The following is a 13,027-nucleotide window of genomic DNA, read 5'->3' as shown; positions in this document are numbered from 1 at the left end:
TTAAATAAAATGTAGTAATATTAATGTGTGGGCGACGCAGTGGTGCAGTTGGTAGTGCTGTCGCCTCACAGCAAGAAGGTCGCTGAGTCACTGGTTCGAGCCTCGGCTCAGTTGGTGTTTCTGTGTGGGGTTTGCATGTTCTCCCTGTGTTTGCGTGGGTTTTCAGAATCAGAATCAGAAAGAGCTTTATTGCCAGGTATGTTCACACATACGAGGAATTTGTTTTCGTGACAGAGCTTCTACAGTGCAACAGGATAACAGGGACAGGACAAAAACAGATAATAAATATATTTAAAAAAATAGAAGTAAGTAGTGAATGCAAATATACAGATTGACAAGTGTATGTGCATGTTTATTACTATATACAACGTTATATGTGCAGCTGTTATGTGCAAATTGGCATGTAAAGTGTGTTGTTAAATAAGTGTATAGGTGTATAAAAGTGTATGGCAAGTAGTGATGTTGGTTCCACAATTATTATCATCAAGTGTTCATGAGATGGATTGCCTGAGGGAAGAAACTGTTTCTGTGTCGGGCTGTTCTGGTGCGCAGTGCTCTGTAGCGTCAACCAGAAGGTAAAAGTTCAAAGAGGCAGTGTGCTGGGTGTGAGGGGTCCAGAGTGATTTTGGCAGCCCTCCTGCTCGCTCTGGATAAGTACAGTTCTTGGGGAGTAGGAAGGGTTGTACCAGTGATTCGCTCAGCAGTCCGAACTATTCGACGTAGTCTTTGGAGGTCATATTCAGTAGCTGAGCTAAACCAGACAGTTATTGATGTGCAGATGACTGATTCAATGATGGAGGTGTAGAACTGTTTCAGCAGCTCCTTTGGGAGGTTAAACTTCCTCAGCTGATGAAGAAAGTACAGCCTCTGTTGAGCTTTTTTGACAATGGAGTCAATGTGAGTGTCCCACTTCAGGTCCTGAGAGATGGTGGTGCCCAGGAACCTGAATGACTCCACTGCTGCCCCAATGCTGTCCATGATGCTCAGTGGGGGGAGAGCAGGGGGGTTTCTCCTGAAGTCCACGATCATCTCCACTGTTTTGAGCGTGTTGAGCTCCAGGTTGTTGTGACTACACCAGACAGCCAACTCCTTAACCTCCTGTCTGTAAGCAGACTCGTCACCATCCTGAATGAGGCCGATAAGGCCTCATTCTCCGGGTGCTTCGGTTTCCCCCACAGTCTAAAGACATGTGGTACAGGTGAACTGGGTAGGCTAAATTGTCTGTAGTGTATGAGTGTGTGTGGATGTTTCCCAGAGATGATTTGTGGCTAGAATATATTTTATTAAAATAATTAATATTTTTAAATATCTTTTTTTCATGTAATGTTACCTTTTCAAACAAGCTGAAAATTTTTTCACATTTTTTTTTTTTTGATTTTCCTGTTTAAGGCCCCTTCTCCCTTTATAAATGTTGTCTGTAGTTGTATGCGGGAAATGCAGGTTAAATGGTACCTGTGAATTGAGAACAGCTAATATAGCTCTTTATCTCACCCATCCCTTAAGGGGTTTCACAGAAAGAGATATTTATTGTTATTGATAGTGATGGAGGCAATCGTGTTCAGACATGAAATGACTCAAGGGTGCCGTTACTGCATAAACACAATGAGGTTCATCTTGAGTTGCTTTCTGATACCGTGGAAGCCATTGTGTTTCTGGAACCACAGATTTTAGTGCATCATATCAGTTTGAATGAATCTACACTCAACGGCCACTTTATTAGGCACACCTGTTCAACTGCTCGTTAACACAAATCACAGGCAGCAATTCAGTGAATATAGGCTTGTACCGTAGACATGGTCAAGACGATCTGCTGCAGTTCAAACCGAGCATCAGAATGGGGAAGAAAGGTAATTTAAGTGACTTTGAACATTTATTTCAGAAACTGCTGATCTCCTGGGATTCACACACACAACCATCTATATGGTTTACAGAGAATGGTACGAAAAAGTTTCCCAGTAATGGGTTGCAGCTGGAAGGGCATCCGCTGCGTAAAACATATGCAGGATAAGTTGGCGGTTCATTCTGCTGTGGCGACCCCAGATTAATAAAGAGACTAAGCCGAAAAGAAAATGAACGGTATAATAAATGAATGAATGGTATAATATATCCAATGAGCGGCATTTCTGTGGGCCAGTACTGGAAGGTGTACCTAATAAAGTAGCCAGTAAGTACATTCAAAAACATGAAAGAAAAGAAGCCATTTTGTAAAGTTTATAATCTTTATTCAGACTCTAAATAATGTTTTTTTTTATATTTAAAGAGAACAAAGTATGTAATTAGTAGAATGGTGCTTTTCAATTTAACAAAAGTAACAAGTTTTTGGCCTTTTAGAATTGTAAAACCTGTAAATCAACACCTCTGGTTTCCTTCAAGCCTGGAAATCAGCCCCCTGCAATGACTATTTCCTTGGCCAAATGGTTAATTAGGAAAGCTAATTGCAGGGAGTGTCACAGACATTGATTGTGCTCTTATCAACTGCAGACAGCCTATGTCAGAAGACTGCGGGCCGGCTGTAGGAATGATACAGTTCTGGCCCAAGCCTGAACCGCGAGAATGAAGGACAAACAATGGGGGAACTAATTAAAAATGTCTAATTAAAATCACCTGAGCAGAAAATCAATACTTTGTCATGGTCTGAATAGTTGATGGAGGAGATCTTGTCCCAGCTCCAATCACAAGGCCTCAGCAGGCACAGAAAAGTCCAAAAATTAGACAGTTTTGGCTGACACACTGACGTATTTCTAGGTGAAACTAACAATTCAACAAGACAAACGACAGACTTTATCCTCTGGGAAGTGAATGGATCATGGAAAGTGAGTGCTTTATGTCAGATCTGAATGTGAATTCTGAAAGAAAGACTTTGGAATCAGCATTGGCACACAGTTTTGAGGGGATTATTTAACCAGGATTTGGAGATGGAAGGTCAAGTTCACCCGTAAGAGCATCCTAACGTATGCCAAGGTAAGATTTGCCATGAGATAGATTTTTTTCTGTGTTATTTGCACTACAGACTGTTGTAAACATACCCAGGCTGTAGATTAAATGTGTATTTTCTTAATAATAGTGTTGTATTGTTCAGTTTTATGAACTGTCTGATTGTTTCACTTCATAAAACCTCAATGTGCAGTTAGGAGCCATGAGTATTATTATATTTTGCTTGCTTCTTTTGTTAGCCAAAAATTAAGATATGGTATACCCAAGCTAATATACATACACAAAGTTTATGAAACACAAGCTTAACCCTCTACCGCATGGTGTTGCCATATGTTCATTCCCCTGCCACTGTTTCTTTAAGACCAACGTTGTAATTTTTTTTGTTGGAAAGAGAAGACCTTAGCCTAGCCAATGATGTGCTTTGGTTAAGTCACATGACATGCAGTGTTTTTCTGTGGTGTGATTTCTGACAGACTGGCTTTTATTGTGTGTAATTGCTGAATGCAAATGTAAACATAATTAAAAACAAAGGATCAAATTATGTCTGATCCACAAAAAGCCTCCAGTAAGTTATGATGACATATTCACAACTCAAACTTTTTTCAATCAGATTGTTTTTTTTGTAAATCGATCAAATGTATGTTGCCAAATGGCAACACTGTCCAATAGTGGAACGTGCAATATTGCAATAGCTTAACTAGCTAGCAAGGTGGGCTGTGATCTTTTAAATTGTAACAATAACAACATGGATGCTAGTAGTATAATGCTGATTAGTCGTATGGTAATGGCATTTGAATTATGGATAAAAGCTCATTTTAATGGCTTTCATACTTTTGATTAGATATAAATACAGAGAACAGTGTAATAGTAAGGACCACCATGTTCTATGGTACAGTAAGTGAAAGAAGAAAAGGACAGAATTGGCTTTTCCTGCAGATAAAAGTGAGGATGAGATGGGTTTTAGTGAGCATGAGAATGATGCAGATTGGACATTTGATAAGAGCAATGATGCAGACAATTCCAATAAGTTAGCTCAGAGGCATATATGACAGGCGTAGTATAAAATATAGTATAATATATAAATATTGTAAGCTAGTAGCTACATTATTCTGATGCATCTGGATTTTTTAGACTTGTATTTATTTATACCATTTACTGGAGAAAATATTTTTATTTACTGTATGTTGTATACATGATAATAGAATATTATGTTTGTTTTCAATAATATTCAGCAAAAAAGAATGCAGTAAATGAAAGCTGTTGAAATATGAGTTGTAGGAAAGCATTTATAAGGTGTCTGTGTTAAAGTTCTGTGTTAAATCTCATAATACTGCAACACCAATTAAATTATTTCACACAACAAAATTATTGATTATAAGGAAAGTTCTAAATTAGAAATTTATAAGTTGGATCCACTGTTGGATGTTGTTGCAACATATCATAAAGGACTCAAAAAACCTCAAGTTAAGCCATTCTAAGAAAAGAAAAACAAAAAAATATTTTTTTTTTTTATAGATTAATCATAATGCGTGCAGTAGAGGGTAAGGCTTCCATATAAAGTACACATTTGGACTAAAAGCCCTGAGAGATGCTGTTGTGCACTTTCATGATGACTGAACACGAGTTTGTATTTTTATTATTATCATTATTATTATTTTATTTATTTTTTTCCCAATGATGAAACTCCTATTTTTTATGTTAAAGGTGCCGTACATATTCCATTTTTGATTTGACTTAGAGCCTCTGAAACACAATAATGGGGGAAAACAAGCAATAATAAAGTCACAGCAGATGTACCCAAATACACACAAAAGCAAACCCTCAAATGAAACACATTTTTGCAATAACTCTGGCATTGTGGTCTGAAATTCCAGGAGCAGCTTTATAGAGTGGGGTTTCCGTGTACACTTCCTTTATTAATGAACCGGTCTGAACTATTCCAGACCCATTTTTTTAAGAAATGTTGTGAGAACTGATACTGAATATACGGTTGTAGTCAGAATTATTAGCGCCCCTTTGAATATATTTTTTTCTTTTTTAAATATTTTCCAAATAATGTTTAAGAGTAAGGACATTTTCACAGTATGTCTGATATTTTTTATTCTGGAGAAAGTCTTTTTTTTTATTTAGCTAGAATTTAAAAATTTTTTAAAACCCTTTTAAAGGTCAAAATTATTAGCCTCTTTAAGTTAGATTTTTTTTTCGATAGTCTACAGAACAAACCATCTTTATACATTAACTTGTCTAATTAGCCTAACCTGCCTAGTTAACCTCATAAATCTAGTTAAGCCTTTAAATGTCACTAAGCTGTACAGAAGTGTCTTGGAAAAATATCTAGTCAAATATTATTTACTGTCATCATGACAAAGATAAAATAAATCAGTTATTAGAAATGAGTTATTAAAACTATGATTAGAAATGTGTTGAAAAATATTTTCGTTAAACAGAAATTGGGGGGAAAATAAACAGGGGGGCTAATAATTCTGACATCAACTGTATATCATTTATAGAAGGAAATGCTGGGCTCAGTTTAACTGCACATTAATCTATTTTCCACCAGCACGAGCCAGGTGCTAGTTCAGATCTAGTTGGTTCAGTGTTGGTTGAACTGGCGAGTCTACAAAGTACCACTTTGGTTTTTCCACAAGATCCAGGTCTAACTTCTAGGTCCTTGAATAAGTCTCATCTTTCTAAGCAAAGCTAGTATGAATGTGACAAATGTAAACATACCTATACCATTAACAGTTGCAGACCCTGTGTTGCAACGTTTGTGGCTTTGTGAACCTACATTGGCAAACAAACAAGGCTAATTCATTGTAATTTGTGTAGACAGAAAGTGCGAATGACATGTTTGTGGTGCTCACCAAAATTCGAGATTAAAAGCAACAATAGCATATTCATACAGTTTGCCGTAATTTATATAGTAGAGCAATTCCATGTATATGTAAACCTTGCCATGAAAAAAAATAGCAAAACTGTTTCTGCTTTTTTTTGTGTGTGTGTAGGCTTGTATTTTACAGTGCTTTAAAAATACTCAAATGTCTCTATCAGTGTTTTCAAACAATTATATTTGATTTACCAAAGTCACACAAGTGGCAATTTCACATCGGTCACGTGCATAACAGAGAGATGTCACATCCATAACAAAGCTTTTTCCTCGTATATGCAAAAATGTAAAATCAAATAAAATTAATTATGTTTGTTCTATAGTGAGCCAACTCTTATCCATTTGATTAGCATCATTTTTTGGGGTTGTGCAGTTTAATTCACAGAATTTCTACAAAGTATGTTGTATTCTGTACATTCTGTACTTCTTTTGTCACATCCATAACGCATGTTTATTTTCCTAATTTAAAATATTAAAAAAAGGTTACAGATTGACATTTTTATGCTCCCACAACTCTGTGGCTTGTGGCAACAATGCTAGTGATATAATGATAGTAATGACAATAAAAAGAGAAAGGACAACAGTAATAATCCTTAATGATGATGATAATAATAATAATAATAATAATAATAATAATAATAATAATAATAATAATAAATCACAAATACTACACCAACTACTACTACTACAGAGAGTTTCTAATGTTACAACTACTCCTACTGCTACTACAGCCACAACTGACTACTACTACTATTACTACAATGTCTACTACTACTGACACTATTACAACGACTACTACTACACCGTCTACTACAACATCTACTACTGATACTACTACAGCAATGACTACTACAACATCTACATTGACAACATCTTCTACTTCTGATACTACTACATCGACTACTACTACTACAACACATCCACTACTGATACCACTATACCAACGACATCTACTACTACAGAAACTACTACAACAACCCCAACTACAACTGCTACTACTACTTTGACTACTGCTACTATGACTATTACTAATACAACAACTACAGCAACCTGAATAATGACAATGGTAGAAATACTTGTAATAATGATGAGATAACAGGAGGACAAGTCAGAATAATAATAATAATAATAATGGTAACAAAACTAGAAGTAATACTATTAATGATAATAGTGAGGGGAGGTTGGGAAATGGATGAAGATTAAAAGCTAGAACAATGTATTCATGCAGCTTGTCTTAATTTTTATAGATGGAGATTAAAATCGAGAGTAATACATTAATGCGGTTTGCTGTGATTTGTATGTATGGGGATTAAAAGACAGACTAACATGTTTGCACAGCCATGATTTTTACAGAATTTCAATAATGGTGATTTAAAAGTTTTGTTCGTCTTGTTGATCACTGTAACTCCAGCACATGATGCAAGTGGTTATGCTTCTAGCAATGTTTTAATGCTATTCAAGAACCCCTTTTTCTGATTCAGAGCTGCTGCGTTTGGTGTTGAAAGACAAAAAACTGATTTGAAACTCAAAGCGCACTCGAGGCACTCAAACTGCCTTGGTGGAAAAGGGTATGATTGGGCTCCATCAAGGCTGCATCCTAGTGCCCTCAGCCCCATTATTCTCCCCTTCAGTGCTGCCGTTCGACTGGGCCGTGAACTCTCCGTGCATCTCATCCATGTGCCTGGTGCTCATTATGTTCTTCACATGGATGTGCCGTGTGCCTGTGATAGAGTTATTATGGCCCAGTGCGGCCTTCTGGATTTAACAACCCCCCCTCCCCCCTCCTCAATACTAGCACCACAGACCCGGACACCTTTTATTCAATTTGACTCGATGTGCAGCAAAACACAGGCGTAATGGACAATCAAATGACAGGTCATGAGGCTCCCTGCCGCAAAAGCAATTATGAGGGGTTTTAGCCATCATGATTCTGCCAGAGAGTGCAGCTAAAATGCTCATTACGGCGGATGCAAATCCACACGCTTTCGGTCACCTTTGCCTTCACCAGACAGAAATGCTTACCTTCGCTTATTATGCAAGCATTGCAGTCTATTAAATTATTCGGTGCTTCTCAGAGAGCACAGACTGTACCTCCCGTGATCTTTGAGGAGGCTATTGGGGATAGGTCGCAGTGGTTAACTAGTCCTCCAACCGACTGGTCAATTAGTTAGACTGCATGGCTAGTTTAAATGTGTATACATTAATACTGTTGCAGTAGTAAAGGTTTTTAAAGACGATTTGAGCGATAGAATTAATTGCTGAAATATTTATACATTTAAATGTTATAAATAAGTTCTTATTTATTTATTTAAAGGACCGTTCTGTCTGGTTCTCGAATCTGATTGGCTGATAGCCATGCAATATTCTGCAATATCAGCATTCATACAGCCTCTTCACCCTTGTGTATTACTCCACCAACAATACGAGCAAAGGAATAAGCTCACTACAGTTTGACAAATATTGCAGCTGTTGGACAACATAATGTACTTTTGAGGCTTTTTTAGGCAAAAATGTAGCATTAGATATGTATTTAGATTGCAACTTTGCAGTTTACTAAAAATTTCAGAGATTCAGCAGGTTGGCTGCCATCAGCAGAGCAAAGATTTGAAGTTTGACATTCTGCCACAAGATGGCGACAGAGACTGCATAATAAGTCCTTAGGGGAGAAAAACTCAGTATAAATTTCAAACTACAGCTGATCAAATCATTATAAATCAGGCAAGTGACATTCTAAGTTGATCTCTCTCTCTTGTATGTTGTAGTGCTGTATTTATACTATAATAATCTAGTAGTGTTTGCTTTGCTTTAGATTTTCCAGGTTAATTATTGTGAAATCCCAGTTGCAACAAAGAAATACTACACTCTAAAAAACGTTGGGTTATTTATTTAACCCAATGGTTGTTAAAAATATTTGGTGCTTTGTTGGGTTATTTTAAACCTTTTATTGGGTTATTTATTTAATAACTCAAACAGTTGGGTTACAATTTTGAAATTTCAACAGTCAACTGATTGAACTGACACAGAACCGCTGTATTAATATGCGTACGTGATGTTGCCCTTGCGTTATAAAGTTTATGCAAGCTCTAATGCAGTAATATTGTTATTTTTTAATCAAATTGCCTCCTCGTGTCGTGTTTTTTTTATATCTGTTTCACCTGGACTCGTAATTATTGATGATACAAGCGTGCGCGCTTCATAGCCGATCTATATGCGGATAAAAACGCTTTCTCTACCTCCGTGTTCATCTCTACAGTACTTTTGGAGGAAATGATACATGTATTTGAGATATTCCGCAGTAATTCTAGTCTTTAGGACCCAGCAGAGACATCAAACCGGAGTCGCGTCCAGTCTGGTTGAAGGTATGTTATGTTGTCTAAAAACACTGTCCTTTCGCTAGGAAACTATATTGTAACAATTAAATACTAATATAGACACAAATATGTGCTACATTTTGTTCAGGAAGTTGCTAGTTTTCCCAAGAAGTACGGAATCTAAGCATTATATTATTATTGGTTATTATTCGCCGCTAGAGGGCGCTGAATGGATCGCATCGTGAGAAAGTTATCCTGGACGAGCAGAGCAGAAGCTTGCTACATCATCTTTTATCAGAAGAGGATTCATGATCCATTTCAAGGTACTTGATTATTATTTATTGAAGGTTAAATGTTATTATTACTGTTTGTGTGTACTATATTGAAGGCCCTGAAAATTGCATTTTCCCTACATCTTATACTAACCTACAGGGATGAAACCACAACCCTGATAATGTTAGATGCTAATATTAATGTTTAATCGGTTATATATGTCATACAGCAATTAAATATAAGCTTAAAAAATTATACATATAAGAATTGTAACATCTGCTAGCTTTGTATAATAATAGTAGTAATATATGCTAATAAACAATAATACAAAGCCCTTAAACATACACTGTCCTTGCCCAGTTTTCAATTCAGGTGATGCTGTGACCACTCAACTGATAAATGTTGTCTGTCAGCTCATGTTAATTTGTGGTTAATTTTATTTTTTGTTTGTTTGTTCATTGTAGGTTGCTCTGGACCGAGCGAGCTTTAATCCTCCTTGATAATCTTGTTGAGAAAGGTGAGAAAACAACAGCTCTGTATTTTGTAATATTTACATGATGTAAAAATGCACAGATACACACACTTAAGCAGTATCATATACTGTAAAGATGTCTTTACATCACCATATGTCTTAAAATCAAATTATACATTTGTAATTCTTCTGTAAATGCATTTATACCTCTCTGAACAGCACTGGTAGTGTGTAAAGACACAAATGTCTCTTTCAAAAGCGTTTCTGTGCCTTATTTCAGTGTGAATTTGGTATTAGACTGTATCAGGCATGAGGCCACAGGTAATTACAGATGACTGATATAGAGTCTAAGCACACTTCAGAAATTTCAGAACTCCACTCCTGGAACATTTGACCAAATTGAGATATTACAGACATTAACCTATTTATATTAATTATTGCGTTATGACTGTTATTTCAGTAGAAATCTGTGATCAAGAGTTTGACTCTTTTGCAAGTTTCTGAGCATGAGAATTAAGCACACTGAAGAACATCAGTGCACAATTGACCATGTAAAATGGACCTTATTTGCCCACCAAATTTTCAAATGTGATGTACCTTAAGAACTCACATAAAAGACTAATTCTGCAGCTAAAAGTGCGCATTTTTATAGTTTTTTTTTTCTCTCTATCTGTTTAAGGTACCCCTGGAGATGACCACTTCCAGCCTTCCAGTTATCTTTTCTCCATTGCTAAACTGGGTAATTACATGATTTTTGTTGTTATTTGGTCCGGCATACATTTGCAAATTTAAAATTTCTGTTTTAAGGTTGGAGCGAACATCATTTGGTATATGGAGGAGTAGGTAACTAAACCATTCTTGGTGTGAAATTCCATAGCATTTTTTCCTCTGTTGAAGTCAGTGGGGACGATCAAGTTTTTGATTTGCTTTGTCTTTTAAGTTATCATTTGTGGTCAGCAGAAATAAAATAAATAAATCAACAACTTGAGGGTGAGTAAATGAGAAATACACCCAAAAATCGTTGAAACACCCTCATTCAGCAGCAGAGGCGAATCCATCATGTCCTGGAGCTGGGTCAGTTGGCATTGCTGTGTGAAGTTTGCATGTCCCCCACAGTCCAAACGCATGCAGTATAGGTAAATTTAATAAACTAAATTGGCCGTAGTGTATGGGTGTTTCCCTGATTTTTGGATGTATTCATCATTTACTCACCCTCAAGTTGTTGATTGATTTTTTTTTATTTCTTTTTTATTTATTTCTGCTGACCACAAATGATAACTTTAAAGGACAAAGCAAATGAAAAACTTAATAGTCCCGACTGACTTCAACAGAAGACAAAAGTGCTATGGAATTTCACTGTGGAACAAGAATGGTTTAGTTACCTATATTGTTTAAAATATCATGTTTTGTGTTCATCTGAGGAGAGATTTAGAACAAGCGGAGGGTGAATTACTGATGACAGAATTTCCATTTTTGTGTAAAATATCCCTTTAATAAATCCAGTGTACTGTTTGCATGGCATGGATTTAAGTGCTGTTTTTGTTTATTTATTTTTAGATTGCTCAGGACAGGTATTTTATACCCACACACCAAAGAAACTTGGTGAAGTTTGGGGAGATGCAACACTGCGGACCCTCTCGTATTGCAAAAAAAGAAGAGCCTTGGATCTACCAGTTCAAGCAAACATTTAATCTGGTGAGACAATCCTGCATAACAGCTCTGTTTTAATTCCAATTTATAGCATTTCACCTTTGATATGAGGGGCTTGTTTTGAGTTTAATTGTGTTTTTTTCTGTTTGATATAAAGACAGCCTTGGAGATCCCACTTTGGAGATGTCGCTTTAACAACTCAGCCAGCTATCATTTCTCCACTGCCATACAGATTGTGCAGCAAGATGGTTCGGCCCTCATACCAGGAGGCAAAACAAGAATTTGTTGATTTGCGACTTCTAGGTGCATTATTTATGACAATAAATGTTTTACATTATTTAATTCATGTGTATATACTTGTATTTCGTTCAGTACTTAGAGGAGGAGGAGCAACAGAGACAGAACCCTCTTGTCCTGCTGCTTGGGGATGAACTAGACTGCTCTCAGGCGTTTGTTATTGTGAAAGGAGTGGCACTAAATTCATGGATTTAAATAAAGCTTTGCCAATGTAATAAAAGCGGTGTTTTTTATTTTCATATAAAGATGACTACTACTATAATAATAATAATAATAATAATAATAATAATAATAATAATAATTTATTATTATTTAGGGGTTAAGCCACTTTTTGGCAAAATAACCCAACAAATTAGTTATTTTTATAACCCAAATTGTTGGGTTAACCTTATTAACCCAATGGATTGGGTTACAATAACCCAACAGAAGGTCGGTGCCAAATTGACCCATCTATGGGTTACCTGTTGGGTTATTATTAACCCAACTTTTTTAAGTGAGTAGGAAATCTCTGTGGACTGATGACATTTCATGCTGTTCAGCCCTATAATCTTGAATATATTCAACTTGAGCAAATATATTCAACTTAATACATTTTAAATATATTTTTTATATTTATAGATAAACATTTATATAATTTAAGTATTAAGATATACCAAATAATTTATTAATATTTATTATTATTATTATTAGTATTATAATTATTATTATTATTGAATTATTACTAAAGTAAGTTTTAGATTTAATACAATTTTGTAGAAGTTTATTTTAAAAGAATGTAGCTGTTTTAATATCGCCATAAAATGGAAGTTGAGATTGAACTTTTTTCCTTGTGACGTACATCCACTTGAAATGATCCTATAATGAGGAAATGTATGATTTTATTCTTTGGGAACCGATTGTATTGTTGGAAGAAGGGTGTTACTAACAAAATGAAAGAAGATTGCAGAATTATTTAAGGTACAAGACACGCCCTGATAGCCCCGCCCTAAAAGCATTCCATGTGACCAGAAGTGAAGAAAGGGAATTTTGAGGGGGAAGAGAACGTCAATTTATTATTATTTTTTTTTTTACAAATTATTGAGGTACACAGATACATTTATTTTATTTTTTTATATCAAGAACTACTATATACATATAAAAATAGAGTACATTTAGATTTCATTCCAACTTTGAATTCATTTTGTCTTTAAAACTCCCTTGAAA

General features: G+C 35.7%; 1 protein-coding gene and 1 long non-coding RNA gene across 2 annotated transcripts in view; one reads left to right on the top strand and one right to left on the bottom strand.

Moving 5' to 3' along the window:
• The window catches only part of tbxas1 (thromboxane A synthase 1 (platelet)), a 145,770-nt gene that overhangs the window by 14,169 nt on the left and 118,574 nt on the right, over nt 1-13,027 (bottom strand). The window lies entirely within an intron of this gene.
• LOC130245685 (uncharacterized) lies at nt 9,060-11,986 on the top strand. Its single transcript, XR_008839346.1, has 5 exons — nt 9,060-9,455; nt 9,870-9,922; nt 10,557-10,616; nt 11,435-11,572; nt 11,685-11,986. It is a non-coding gene; the product is annotated as an uncharacterized LOC130245685 (long non-coding RNA).

Source organism: Danio aesculapii, chromosome 18, assembly GCF_903798145.1.
Source record: "Danio aesculapii chromosome 18, fDanAes4.1, whole genome shotgun sequence".
Classification (NCBI taxonomy): Eukaryota; Metazoa; Chordata; class Actinopteri; order Cypriniformes; family Danionidae; genus Danio; species Danio aesculapii.
This window is presented reverse-complemented; position numbering and strand designations above follow the sequence as displayed.